Genomic DNA, 12349 nt, shown 5'->3' with positions numbered 1-12349 from the left:
CCCATGAAGTGATGGGACTGGATGCCATGATCTTAGTTTTCTGAATGTTGAGCTTTAAACCAACTTTTTCACTCTCCTCTTTCACTCTCATCAAGAGGCTTTTTCTTTCTTCTTCACTTTCTGCCATAAGGGTGGTGTCATCTGTATATCTGAGGTTATTGATATTTCTCCCAGCAATCATGATTCCAGGTTGTGTTTCATCCAGCCACAAGTTTCTCATGATGTACTCTGCATATAAGTTAAATAAGCAGGGTGACAATATACAGCATCGACGTACTCCTTTTCCTATTGGGAACCAGTCTGTTGTTCCATGTCCAGTTCTAACTGTTGCTTCCTGACCTGCATATAGGTTTTTCAAGAGGCAGGTCAGGTGTTCTGGTATTCCAATCTCTTTCAGAATTTTCCACAGTTTATTGTGATCCACACAGTCAAAGGCTTTGGCATAGTCAATAAAGCAGAAATAGATGCCTTTCTGGAACTCTTTTGCTTTTCCAATGATCCATGGGATGTTGGCAATTTGATCTCTGGTTCCTTTGCCTTTTCTAAAACGAGCTTGAACATCTGGAAGTTCTTGGTTCACGTATTGCTGAAGCCTGGCTTTGAAGTATTTTGAGCATTACTTTACTAACATGTAGGAGAAGGCAACGGCACCCCACTCCAGTACTCTTGCCTGGAAAATCCCATGGGCAGAGGAGCTTGGTAGGCTGCAGTCCATGGGGTCGCTAAGAGTCGGACACGACTGAGCGACTTCACTTTCACTTTTCACTTTCATGCATTGGAGAAGCAAATGGCAACCCACTTCAGTATTCTTGCCTGGAGAATCCCAGGGACAGGGGAGCCTGGGGGGCTGCCATCTATGGGGTCGCACAGAGTCGGACACGACTGAAGCGACTTAGCAGTAGCAGCAGCAGTTACTAGCACGTGATATGAGTCCAGTTGTGCGGTAGTTTGAGCATTCTTTGGCATTGCCTTTCTTTGGGATTGGAATGAAAACTGACCTTTTTCCAGTCCTGAGGCCAGTGCTGAGTTTTCCAAATTTGCTGACATACTGAGTGCAGCACTTTCACAGCATCATCTTTTGGGATTTGAAATTGCTCAACTGGTATTCCATCACCTCCACTAGCTTTGTTCCTAGTGATACTTGCTAAGGCCCACTTGACTTCACATCCAAGATGTCTGGCTCTAGGTGAGTGATCACACCATCATGATTATCTGGGTCATGAAGATCTTTTTTGTATAGTTCTGTGTATTTTTGCCACCTCTTCTTAATATCTTCTGCTTCTATTAGGTCCATACCATTTCTGTCCTTAATTGAGCCCATCTTTGCATGAAATGTTCCCTTGGTATCTCTCATTTCCTTGAAGAGATCTCTAGTCTTTCCTGTTGTATTTCTTCTATTTCTTTGCATTGATTGCTGCAGAGGGCTTTCTTATATCTTCTTGCTATCCTTTGGAACTGCTGCATTCAGATGCTTATATCTTTCCTTTTCTCCTTTGCTTTTCACTTCTCTTCTTTTCACAGCTATTTGTAAGGCATCCTCAGACAGACATTTTACTTTTTTGTATTTCTTTTTCTTGAGGATCATCTTGATCCCTGTCTTCTGTACAATGTCATGAACCTCCATCCATAGCTCAATAGGCACTCTGTCTATCAAACTAGTCCCTTAAATCTATTTCTCACTTTCACTTTATAATCATAAGGGATTTGATTTAGGTCATACCTGGATGGTCTAGTGGTTTTCCCCACTTTTTGCAATTTAAGTCTGAGTTTGTCAATAAGGAGTTCATGATCTGAGCCATAGTCAGCTCCTGGTCTTGCCTTTGCTAACTGTATAGAACTTCTCCATCTTTGGCTGCAAAGAATATAATCAATCTGATTTTGGTATTGACCATCTGGTGATGTCCATGTGTAGAGTCCTATCTTGTGTTGTTGGGAGAGGGTGTTTACTATGACCAGTGCATTCTCTTGGCAAAAGTCTATTAGCTTTTGCCCTAATCATTCTGTACTCCAAGACCAAATTTTCCTGTTACTCCAGGTATTTCTTGACCTCCTACTTTTGCATTCCAGTCCCCTATAATGAAAAGAACATTTTTGGGGGGTGTTAGTTCTAAAACGTCTTGGAGGTCTTCATAGAACCGTTCAACTTCAGCTTCTTCAGTGTTACTTCTCGGGGCATAGACTTGTATTACCATGATAGGAGTGGTGCCTGCACAATGGTGCAGGAGCGGCAGCTGTGGAAAGGCACAGGAGCTACCCCATGCCCAAGCTCAGGGGCAGCGGTCAATAGGAGCTACCCCACATCCAAGGTAAGGAGCAGCGGCTGCACTTTACTGATCCAGCTGTGAAGAGATACCCCACGTTCAAGGCAAGAGAAACCCAAGTAAGACAGCAGGTGTTGCAAGAGGGCATCAGAGGGCAGACCGACTGAAACCACAATCACAGACAACTAGCCAATCTGATGACAAGGGCCGCAGCTTGTCTAACTCAATGAAACTAAGCCATGCCCTGTGGGGCCACCCAAGATGGAGAGGTCATGGTGGAGAAGTCTGACAGAATGTGGTCCACTGGAGAAGGGAATGGCAAACCACTTCAGTATTCGTGCCTTGAGAACCCCGTGAACAGTAGGAAAAGGCAAAAAGATAGGATACTGAAAGATGAACTTCCCAGGTCAGTAGGTGCTCAATATGCTACTGGAGATCAGTGGAGAAATAACTCCAGAAAGAATGAAGGGAGGCAGCCAAAGCAAAAACAATATACAGTTGTGGATGGAACTGGTGATAGAAGCAAGGTCCAATGCTGTAAAGAGCAATATTGCATAGGAACCTGGAATGTTAGGTCCATGAATCAAGGCAAATTGGAAGTGGTCAAACAGGAGATGGCAAGAGTGAACGTCGACATTCTAGGAATCAGTGAACTAAGATGGACTGGAATGGGTGAATTTAACTCAGATGACCATTATATCTACTGCTGTGGGCAGGAATCCCTTAAAAGAAAAGGAGTAGCCATCATAGTCAACAAAAGAGTCCAAAATGCAGTACTTGGATGTAACCTCAAAAACGACAGGAATTCCAGGTGAGCTATTTCAAATCATAAAAGATGATGTTATGAAAGTACTGCAGTCAATATTCAGCCAATTTGCAAAACTCAGCAGTGGCCACAGGACTGGAAAAGGTCAGTTTTCATTCTAATCCCAAAGAAAGGCAATGCCAAAGCATGCTCAAACAACCACACTATTGCAATAATCTCACATGCTAGTAAAGTAATGCTCAAAATTCTCCAAGCCAGGCTTCAGCAATATGTGAACCATGAACTTCCAGATGTTCAAGCTGGTTTCAGAAAATGCAGAGGAACCAGAGATCAAATTGCCAACATCCCATGGATCATTGGAAAAGCAAAAGAGTTCCAGAAAAACATCTATTTCTGCTTTATTGACTATGCCAAAACCTTTGACTGTGTGGATCACAATAAACTGTGGAAAATTCTGAAAGAGATTGGAATACCAGAAGACCTGACCTGTCTCTTGAGAAACCTGTATGCAGGTCAGGAAGCAGCAGTTAGAACTGGACATGGAACAACAGACTGGTTCCAAATAGGAAAAGGAGTATGTCAAGGCTGTATATTATTACCCTGCTTATTTAACTTATATGCAGAGTACATCATGAGAAATGCTGGGCTGGAAGAAGCACAAGCTGGAATCAAGATTGCCAGGAAAAATATCAATAACCTCAGGTATGCAGATGACATGATCCTTATGGCAGAAAGTGAAGAAGAACTAAAGAGCCTCTTGATGAAAATGAAAGAGGAGAGTGAAAAAGTTGGCTTAAACCTCAACATTCAGAAAATGAAAATCATGGCATCTGGTCCCATCACTTCAGGCAAATAGATGGGAAAACAGTGGAAACAGTGGCTGACTTTAATTTTTTGGGCTCCAAAATCACTGTAGATTGTGACTGCAGCCATGAAATTAAAAGATGCTTACTCCTTGAAAGGAAAGTTATGCCCAACCTAGATAGCATATTAAAAATCAGAGACATTACTTTGTCAACAAAGGTCCATCTAGTCAAGGCTATGGTTTTTCCAATAGTCATGTATGGATGTGAGAATTGGACTATAAAGAAAGCTGAGCTCTGAGGAATTGATGCTTTTGAACTCTGGTGTTGGAGAATGCTCTTGAGAATCACTTGGACTGCAAGGAGATTCAACCAGTCCATCCTAAAGGAGATCAACCCTTAATGTTCATTGGAAGGACTGATGCTGAAGCTGAAACTCCAATACTTTGGCCACCTGATATGAAGAGCTACTCATTGGAAAATGCCCTATTTCTGGGAAAGATTGAGGGCAGGAGGAGAAGGGGACAACAGGATGAGATGTTTGGATGGCATCGCTAACTCAATGGACATGAGTTTGGGTAAACTCCAGGAGTTGGTGATGGACAGGGAGACTGGCGTGCTGTGGTTCATGGGGTCACAAAGAGTCGGACACGACTGAGCGACTGAACTGAACTTTTGCCATCTAATAGAAGAAGGGCTTCTCTTATGGCTCAGTGGTAAAGAAGCCGCCTGCCAATACAGGGGATGCTGGTTCAATCACTGGGTGCTGAAGACCCCCTGGAGAACAAACCGGCAACCTACTCCAGTATTCTTTCCCGGGAAATCCTGTGGACAGAGCAGCCTGGTATGCTACAGTCCCTGTGGTTGCAAAGACACAATTGCATGGCTGAACAGCAGCAACAACAGAAGAAAGGAGGAGCTTGTATAAGAGTTCATGAATCTGTCTCAGCTTCTCCTGGCTCCCATTTACCCAAAAGAGAATATCTCCCATTGGTAAAGTGATGATACATCATAACTTATGGTCATTTGTTAAATGGTTAAATACTATCAAACATGTTTATTTCTTGTTGTTCAGTCACTCAGTTGTGCATGACTCTTTGCAACCCTCATAGGCTGCAGCACACCAGGCTTCCCTGTACTTCATCATCTCCCAGAGCTTGCTCAAACTCATGTCCATTGAATCAATGATGCCCTCCAACCATCTTGTCCTCTGTCATTCCCTTCTCCTCCTCCTTCTGTCTTTCCCAGCATCAGGAACTTTTCCAATAAGTTGGCTCTTCACATCAGGTAGCCAAAGTATTGGCACTTCAGCTTCAGCATCAGTCCTTCCAATGAATATCCAGGGTTGATTTTCTTTAGGATTGACTGGTTTTATCCCCTTATAGTTCAAGGGACTCTGAAGAGTCTTCTCCAACACCACAGTTCAAAAGCACTAATTCTTCAGTGCTCAGCCTTCTTTATGGTCCAACTCTCATATCCATACATGAATACTGGAAAAACCATAGCTTTGGCTAGACAGACCTTTGTCAGCAGAATAATGTCTCTCCTTTTAAATATGCTGCCTAGGCTTGTCATAACTAAGGAGCAAGCACGTTTAAATTTCATGGCATCAGTCACTGTCCACTGTGATTTTGGAGCCCAAGATAATAAAGTCTGTCACAGTACCCATGTATTTGCCATGAAGTGATGGAACCAGATGCCGTGATCTTTGTGTTTTGAACGTTGAGTTGTAAGCCAACATTTTCACTCACCTCTTTCACCTTCATCAAGAGGCCCTTTAGTTCCTCTTTGCTTTCTAACCAGGGCTTATTTCCTCTTCTGGTTTTACAGAGAGGTGGCAGGAAAAGGTAAAAGTCATCAAGGGAGCTTCCTTAAGCCTTCTGGCTCCACTTGGCCTCTTCCGCCATGACTTTTCACGCTTCTGACACTCTGCGTTAGTCCCTTTTGAGCCCTTATCTCCCATGACACTCTGTGCATAGAAGAGAAGCTATTCCCTCAGTTTCTCACAGGTAAAATTGCCTTAATTCATGTCTGCATTTTACCTTCTTCTTGTCTAAAAACTATATTGCCTTTTGAACTTATTTTCAATTTGTTTCCTTTCATGATGCTCTACCTTTACATGACCTACTGGTTGGAATCAAGGTTGTTTTTTCTCTCGTTTTTTCTTCTTTTACTTTCAATACCTCTCATCATGCCTTCATGCTCCAGACTTCCCGGGATACCTTATAGCAATGCCATATTTAATATTATCTACAAATATCTCCAGATAATATCTGCTATTGACTGCTATATAAAGAGTGAACCCAGCTCACTCTGTTCTCTAAAATCTGTCCCTTTTCCACTCTCAGGGTTAAGCACACACAGCCTTTATTTTTATCACATGAACCTTGCATTTTTTTATCCCCCCATTCCCTCCATGGCTGATGGGCATGGGAGTCAAGGCTGTCAATCAGATTCTCTCACCAGGGAATTTGGAAGGGCACAGAGGATGCTGGAAAATCTGAGATGGTGTCTGGAACTAGCTTCTGTGAATCTGGGAGCTGTGGAGTAGCTATTCACATAAAGAAGCAGACCTAGCCTGTTTAAAGAGAAATGGGAAAGTGTGAATAGATAATGTGATACAAGAGGCATGTAGCCTCAGAGAGAGCAAGGAAAGACCAGAGATCACCAAACTTGACCACCTTCCAGGTTTTCTCTAATCTTTACCAGGCCACTTTTCCTATACTTAGGATCTAGGAGATTCCCCCTGATCTAATCACCATTTCTAAGGTTTTCTTCATTCTACTCAGCTAATTTGAGGTAGGAGTCTCTTGTTTCTTTTGATGTGGGGGTGAAATTTCTATTATTTGAAAAATTCCAAAATAGGAAATTGTCTTTCTTTTGTGAGATACCTTGATGAACTACTTGGATGAGAAAGTGAAATCCAAACACCTGGCTGGTGTTAAGGTAACAAAAGAAAATGCTTAACTACCCTGCACTAGCAGATTTTTTCTGAAGAAGAATTAATAAAAAGAAGAAGCAGAGGAAAGAATAAGAACAGCTGTGAAGATCGATCAAGGCTGAAAGATTTCACAGAGTGCATTTAAATTCCTCAGTGGTGGAGGTGTTCGCCCATTTTCAGCATGGTCACACTTAATGTTCAGATTGACATTGTCTACTGCCAAGGAAAGTTATGACCAACCCAGACAGCATATTAAAAAGCAGAGACATTACTTTGCTAACAAAGGTCCGTCTAGTCAAGGCTATGGTTTTTCCAGTGGTCATGTATGGATGTGAGAGCTAGACTTGAAGAAAGCTGAGCGCCGAAGAATTGATGCTTTAGAACTGTGGTGTTGGAGAAGACTCTTGAGAATCCCTTGGACTGCAAGGAGATCCAACCAGTCCATCCTAAAGGAGATCAGTCCTGGGTGTTTATTGGAAGGAATGATGCTGAAGCGGAAACTCCAGTACTTTGGCCACCTCATGCGAAGAGTTGACTCATTGGAAAAGACTCTGATGCTGGGAGGGATTGGGGGGCAGGAGGAGAAGGGAACAACAGAGGATGAGATGGCTGGATAGCATCACTGACTCGATGGACATGAGTTTGGGTAAACTCCGGGAGTTGGTGATGGACAGGGAGGTCTGGTGTGCTGCAATTCATGGGGTTGCAAAGAGTCTGACATGACTGAGTGACTGAACTGAACTGCTATAATGCAAACCCATGCCTTATCTACATTCCACCCTCCTGTCTTCCATACCTATGCATCCTTTGTTTGCATGTGAATTTTTATAGAGATGGTGCTATGGGCTGAGTTCACATCTACTTATTACGGTATGGAATTAATTTCAAGCAGCAAGAACCAAATGTAGAGGTAGGCATGACCTCTTGGTCTAACCTTTTAAATTCTACATAGTGTAAAATAGGGATTAAAGACCATTTTATTAGAATCCATAGAGCCCTGCCTCACATGTGCAAATGCAATGACTTTGACTCAGATATAGCCTCTCTTCTGCCTACAAATTCACTTGTTTGCAAACATATTAAGCATTTCTATATTTGATTCAAGTCCTCATGGATATATAAATCTAACTTGAATCTAAAAGCAACACTCAAAACACATTGCTCACAAAGGCTTTTGAGGTCTTCAGGTATAACGCACTAGAGAAGAAAGTGGAATGAACACAGCAGTTGAACTAATACCCTCAGTGGCTCCATGAAATTGGAGCCAAGATATATTAGAATTGAGATTTCATTTTAAAAACAGACTTTTTTTTTTTGCTTTCCTAAAAGATTCATGCTCACTTTCCTTTAAATAACAAATTTATCTAATGCATTTAAAATATAAGATTTCATTTTGCACAATTGATTTGCAAGTAACTTTTTAAGAATCCATCTATTGACTAAGGAGAGGTATATCTGTTATGCAAAGTACTATACTTAAGTACGTTAAGAGTAATCCCAGTCCATTATTTCTTAGCCCATCAAGTGGGTATTTATGTTTGTTTTGTTTTATAGCTCCCCCACACACACACACCAGGCTTTGATTTACATTTACGAGACAATCGAGATGATGTGAAATGGTTTTTATTTTTATGAGCAAAAGGAACCGCACCAACCACAAGCAGCAGAACACTGCCATGACTAAGTTATGTAGGTCTCCCCAGTGGAATGAAAATTAAAAGGGCATTTTGTCCCTATTTCCATATCTTATGGTGAAGTCATGCCCTAAGGATGTCTACCGGACTGCTGCTGCTGCTGCTGCTAAGTCACTTCAGTCATGTCCGACTCTGTGCCACCCCATAAACAGCAGCCCACCAGGCTCCCCCATCCCTGGGATTCTCCAGGCAAGAACACTGGAGTGGGTTGCCATTTCCTTCTCCAATGCATGAAAGTGGAAAGTGAAAATTGAAAGTGAAGTCGCTCAGTCGTGTCTGACTCTTTGCTGACCCCATGGACTGCAGCCCACAAGGCTTCTTCATCCATGGGATTTTCCAGGCAAGAGTACTGGAGTGGGGTGCCATTCAGTCTACTGGACAACTCAATTACAAATACAAACTTGTGTTTGCCCCTACAGTTGTTACCAACCCACTCAAAACCAATTTGAATGTATTAAACTTCAGTTAAGCTTTGGAGGGTTTTTTCATGGTTATACCCTAGCAACTGACAAAAGAATCTGTCAAAATAATAAAGAATGGTTCAATTCACCTCTTTTCATGACTCTATGAGAATATATCATGAGTGTTGAGTTGGGATTTAGATATGCCCACCCTTTCAGTGCAGGAGACATGAACTCGATCCCTGGGTCAGAAAACTCCCCGGGAGAAGGAAGTGGCAGCCCACTCCAGTATTCTTGCCTGGAGAATCCCATGGACAGAAGAGCCTGTTGGGCTATACAGTCCATGGGGTCACAAAGAGTTAGACATGACTAAGGAAATAACACCCAGCACAACCCTTCCTAAAATAAAAGTAAAGTTCAAGACTACATCACACTAGCTTCCAGTCATCCAAAAACTATCTATGTACATATTCAATCAATGAATTAAATATAACCCCATCACTGGTGCTACCCTACCTTGCCTGCCTGCACACACACACACCACCTCTGTTACACCTGAGGGTATAAACTGGCAGTCTTTGAGCCAAACCTAGCCCACAAATGAGCTTCCTTTGGTTTGTATGTCAGTAACCATACTGTTATAAAAGCCTGGGAATTAACATTTGAAAATGAGTACATGTCACATAGAAAATCATATCTCTAGCTCTCTTAAGACGTATGTTTCACATGGCAACAATCAATTAGAGCTGAGATGCAAGGTCCCCTACAAACCCCCTTGGCTTTGCCACTGTCCCTACCATACCTCAAAACATGTCAAGTCCACATGGCACACTTAGCTTGCTGGCCTCCATAAACATCTGGGTTTGTAACTTCTATGCCCCAATGTTTCCCTGCTTTCTAGTGTACATTGACATCAAGTTCTCCTTGAATTCACTAAAAGCTATGCTGCTTCAATTAGTGAGCCTCAGGAAATGTGAGTCCATGTCTTCACTTTCTGCACTTTGAAAAATCCAAAACTTTATCCCTATATGTAACTTTTGGCTCAGTGGTAAAGAATCGGCCTGCCAAGCAGGAGATGTGAGTTTGATCCATGGGTTGGGAAGATTCCCTGGAGGAGGAAATGGCAACCTACTCCATTATTCTAGCCTGGAGAATTCCATGGACAGAGGAGCCTTGTGGGCTACAGTTCATGGAGTCACAAAGAGTCAGACAGGACTTATTGATTAAACAGCAACAAACAATTTTAAATCTTAAAACACAGGTGTGTGACTCTTAATGATTCTAACCATAAACTTATTTAGGTATCTTTTTTTCCAGCAACGTGTTTTCATCTACCTAAATTGTTTTAATCCAACTGATTTAAAAAGTAACATAATTGTTTAAAATGATGTTGTTTTGAAAACTAATATGGAAGTAGAGAGAGAAATCATTGTACTTACAGCTTAGTGTCTAGTTTAAAAAGTATGGGACTTTTGTGTGTGTAAGAAAAGGTTAAAAAAAAAGTTGATTGAAAATATGTAAAAGAAAGCCTGTATCAAGAAAAGTGCTAGCTATGTTTGGGAAATGAAGGCTATTGTTTTTAGGAAAAATTCAGTGTAATCAAATATTGGATACGGTCAGAGGATGCTAAGGTGTTATAACCATATACTTATAGCCAAAAAGCATCTATATTATTGAAATTCCTGTATTCACAATAATAATAGTAATTTTGCTGCTGTGCCTCTGAAATGTATAACCCTTGATCCTTTCTTTTCCCACTGAAGCATTTGTTCTATGATGCATGATTTCCAGAGAGTTCTCCTATTGCTCCTTGGCAAAACATACTGTATTGGAGGATATGGTTTGCATCAAAAAAATGTTATTTTTGCTCCAATTAGGGGTTGTAATATTTTATATTGAGCCTTCTCTGGCATATTCAAAGATACCTTATGAGGAAATTTCATTTTTATGCAACTTTTGATGTTGTTATATACTTAGTAAAATACAACTAAATGACATAGTATTATCTGAGGAGCTCCAAGTCCCCTGGAAGTGATCTCTTTTGTTATCACCAGACACATGGTGAGATGAACCATTATTATCCTATTTCAAATGAGGGAAGTAAGATTCTAAGTTATTTGTTCAGTTCATGTGGCAAATTAATGAAAGAAACATATTCTATGGAACAAAGACAAATAATATATCTAGTTCTCTGTCTGGATTATCTATAGACCTAAAATTCTATAAATCATTTTTAAATAAATTTGTCTTTGTAGAGGGATACAGTTGTTGGTCCCACAAACTATTGAAAAGAATGAAGAAATATTGGCTTGGAATGGAATCTAGCCATGTGAATTTAATCTCTTAGTTCTCTCAGAATTTCCAATACATTGAGGACCTGTTGCAAAGAGCTGACTCATTGGAAAAGACCCTGATATTTGGAAAGATTGAGGACAGGAGGAGAAGCAGGTGACAGAGGATGACTTGGTTGAGTGGTATCATCAACTCAATGGACATGAGTTTGAGCAAACTCTGGGAGACAGTGAAGAACAGGGAAGCCTGCTGTGCTGTAGTCCAGGGAGTCTCAAAGAGTTGGACACAACTTAGCTACTGAACAACTCTCAGTTATGTAGTCGGTGTGAGAATCATTCTTCATTAGTTTTGGCAAGACTTAAATTAGATGATATACCTGTTAAATCTCTTTGTTATAACAAGCTAACTTAACTCAAGATCAGTAGTTAGAGTAATTATCTACCTACAGTTCAGTAGTTAGTTATCTTAACTACCTCACTAATTCTTAAATATGAGCATGTATCAGAACCACCCAGGGGGGCTTATTAAAAGGCATATTATTAGGCCCCCTCCCCAGAGTGTCTTATTCAGTATATCTGAGGCCTGAGAATTTGTATTACTACCACAGCAAGCAGAGACATTACTTTGCCGACTAAGGTCCATCTAGTCAAGGCTATGGTTTTTCCTGTGGTCATATATGGATGTGAGAGTTGGACTATGAAGAAGGCTGAGCGCCAAAGAATTGATGCTTTTGAACTGTGGTGTTGGAGAAGAGTCTTGAGAGTCCCTTGGACTGCAAGGAGATCCAACCAGTCCATTCTGAAGGAGATCAACCCTGGGATTTCTTTGGAAGGAATGATGCTAAAGCTGAAACTCCAGTACTTTGGCCATCTCATACGCAGAGTTGACTCATTGGAAAAGACTCTGATGCTGGGAGGAATTGGGGGCAGGAGGAGAAGGGGACGACAGAGGATGAGATGGCTGGATGGCATCACTGACTCGATGGACGTGAGTCTGAGTGAACTCCGGGAGATGGTGATGGACAGGGAGGCCTGGTGTGCTGCGATTCATGGGGTTGCAAAGAGTTGGACATGACTGAGCGACTGAACTGAAATGAACTGAACTGAACCACAGAAAAAGTTCAAAATGAAAACTATTCAACCTTATTAGGTTTTGTACAGCAAAGGAAACCATAAACAAAATGAAAACACA

The sequence above is a fragment of the Capricornis sumatraensis genome, chromosome 6 (assembly GCF_032405125.1).
Source record: "Capricornis sumatraensis isolate serow.1 chromosome 6, serow.2, whole genome shotgun sequence".
Taxonomy (NCBI): domain Eukaryota; kingdom Metazoa; phylum Chordata; class Mammalia; order Artiodactyla; family Bovidae; genus Capricornis; species Capricornis sumatraensis.
Note: the sequence above shows the minus strand (reverse complement) of the source record.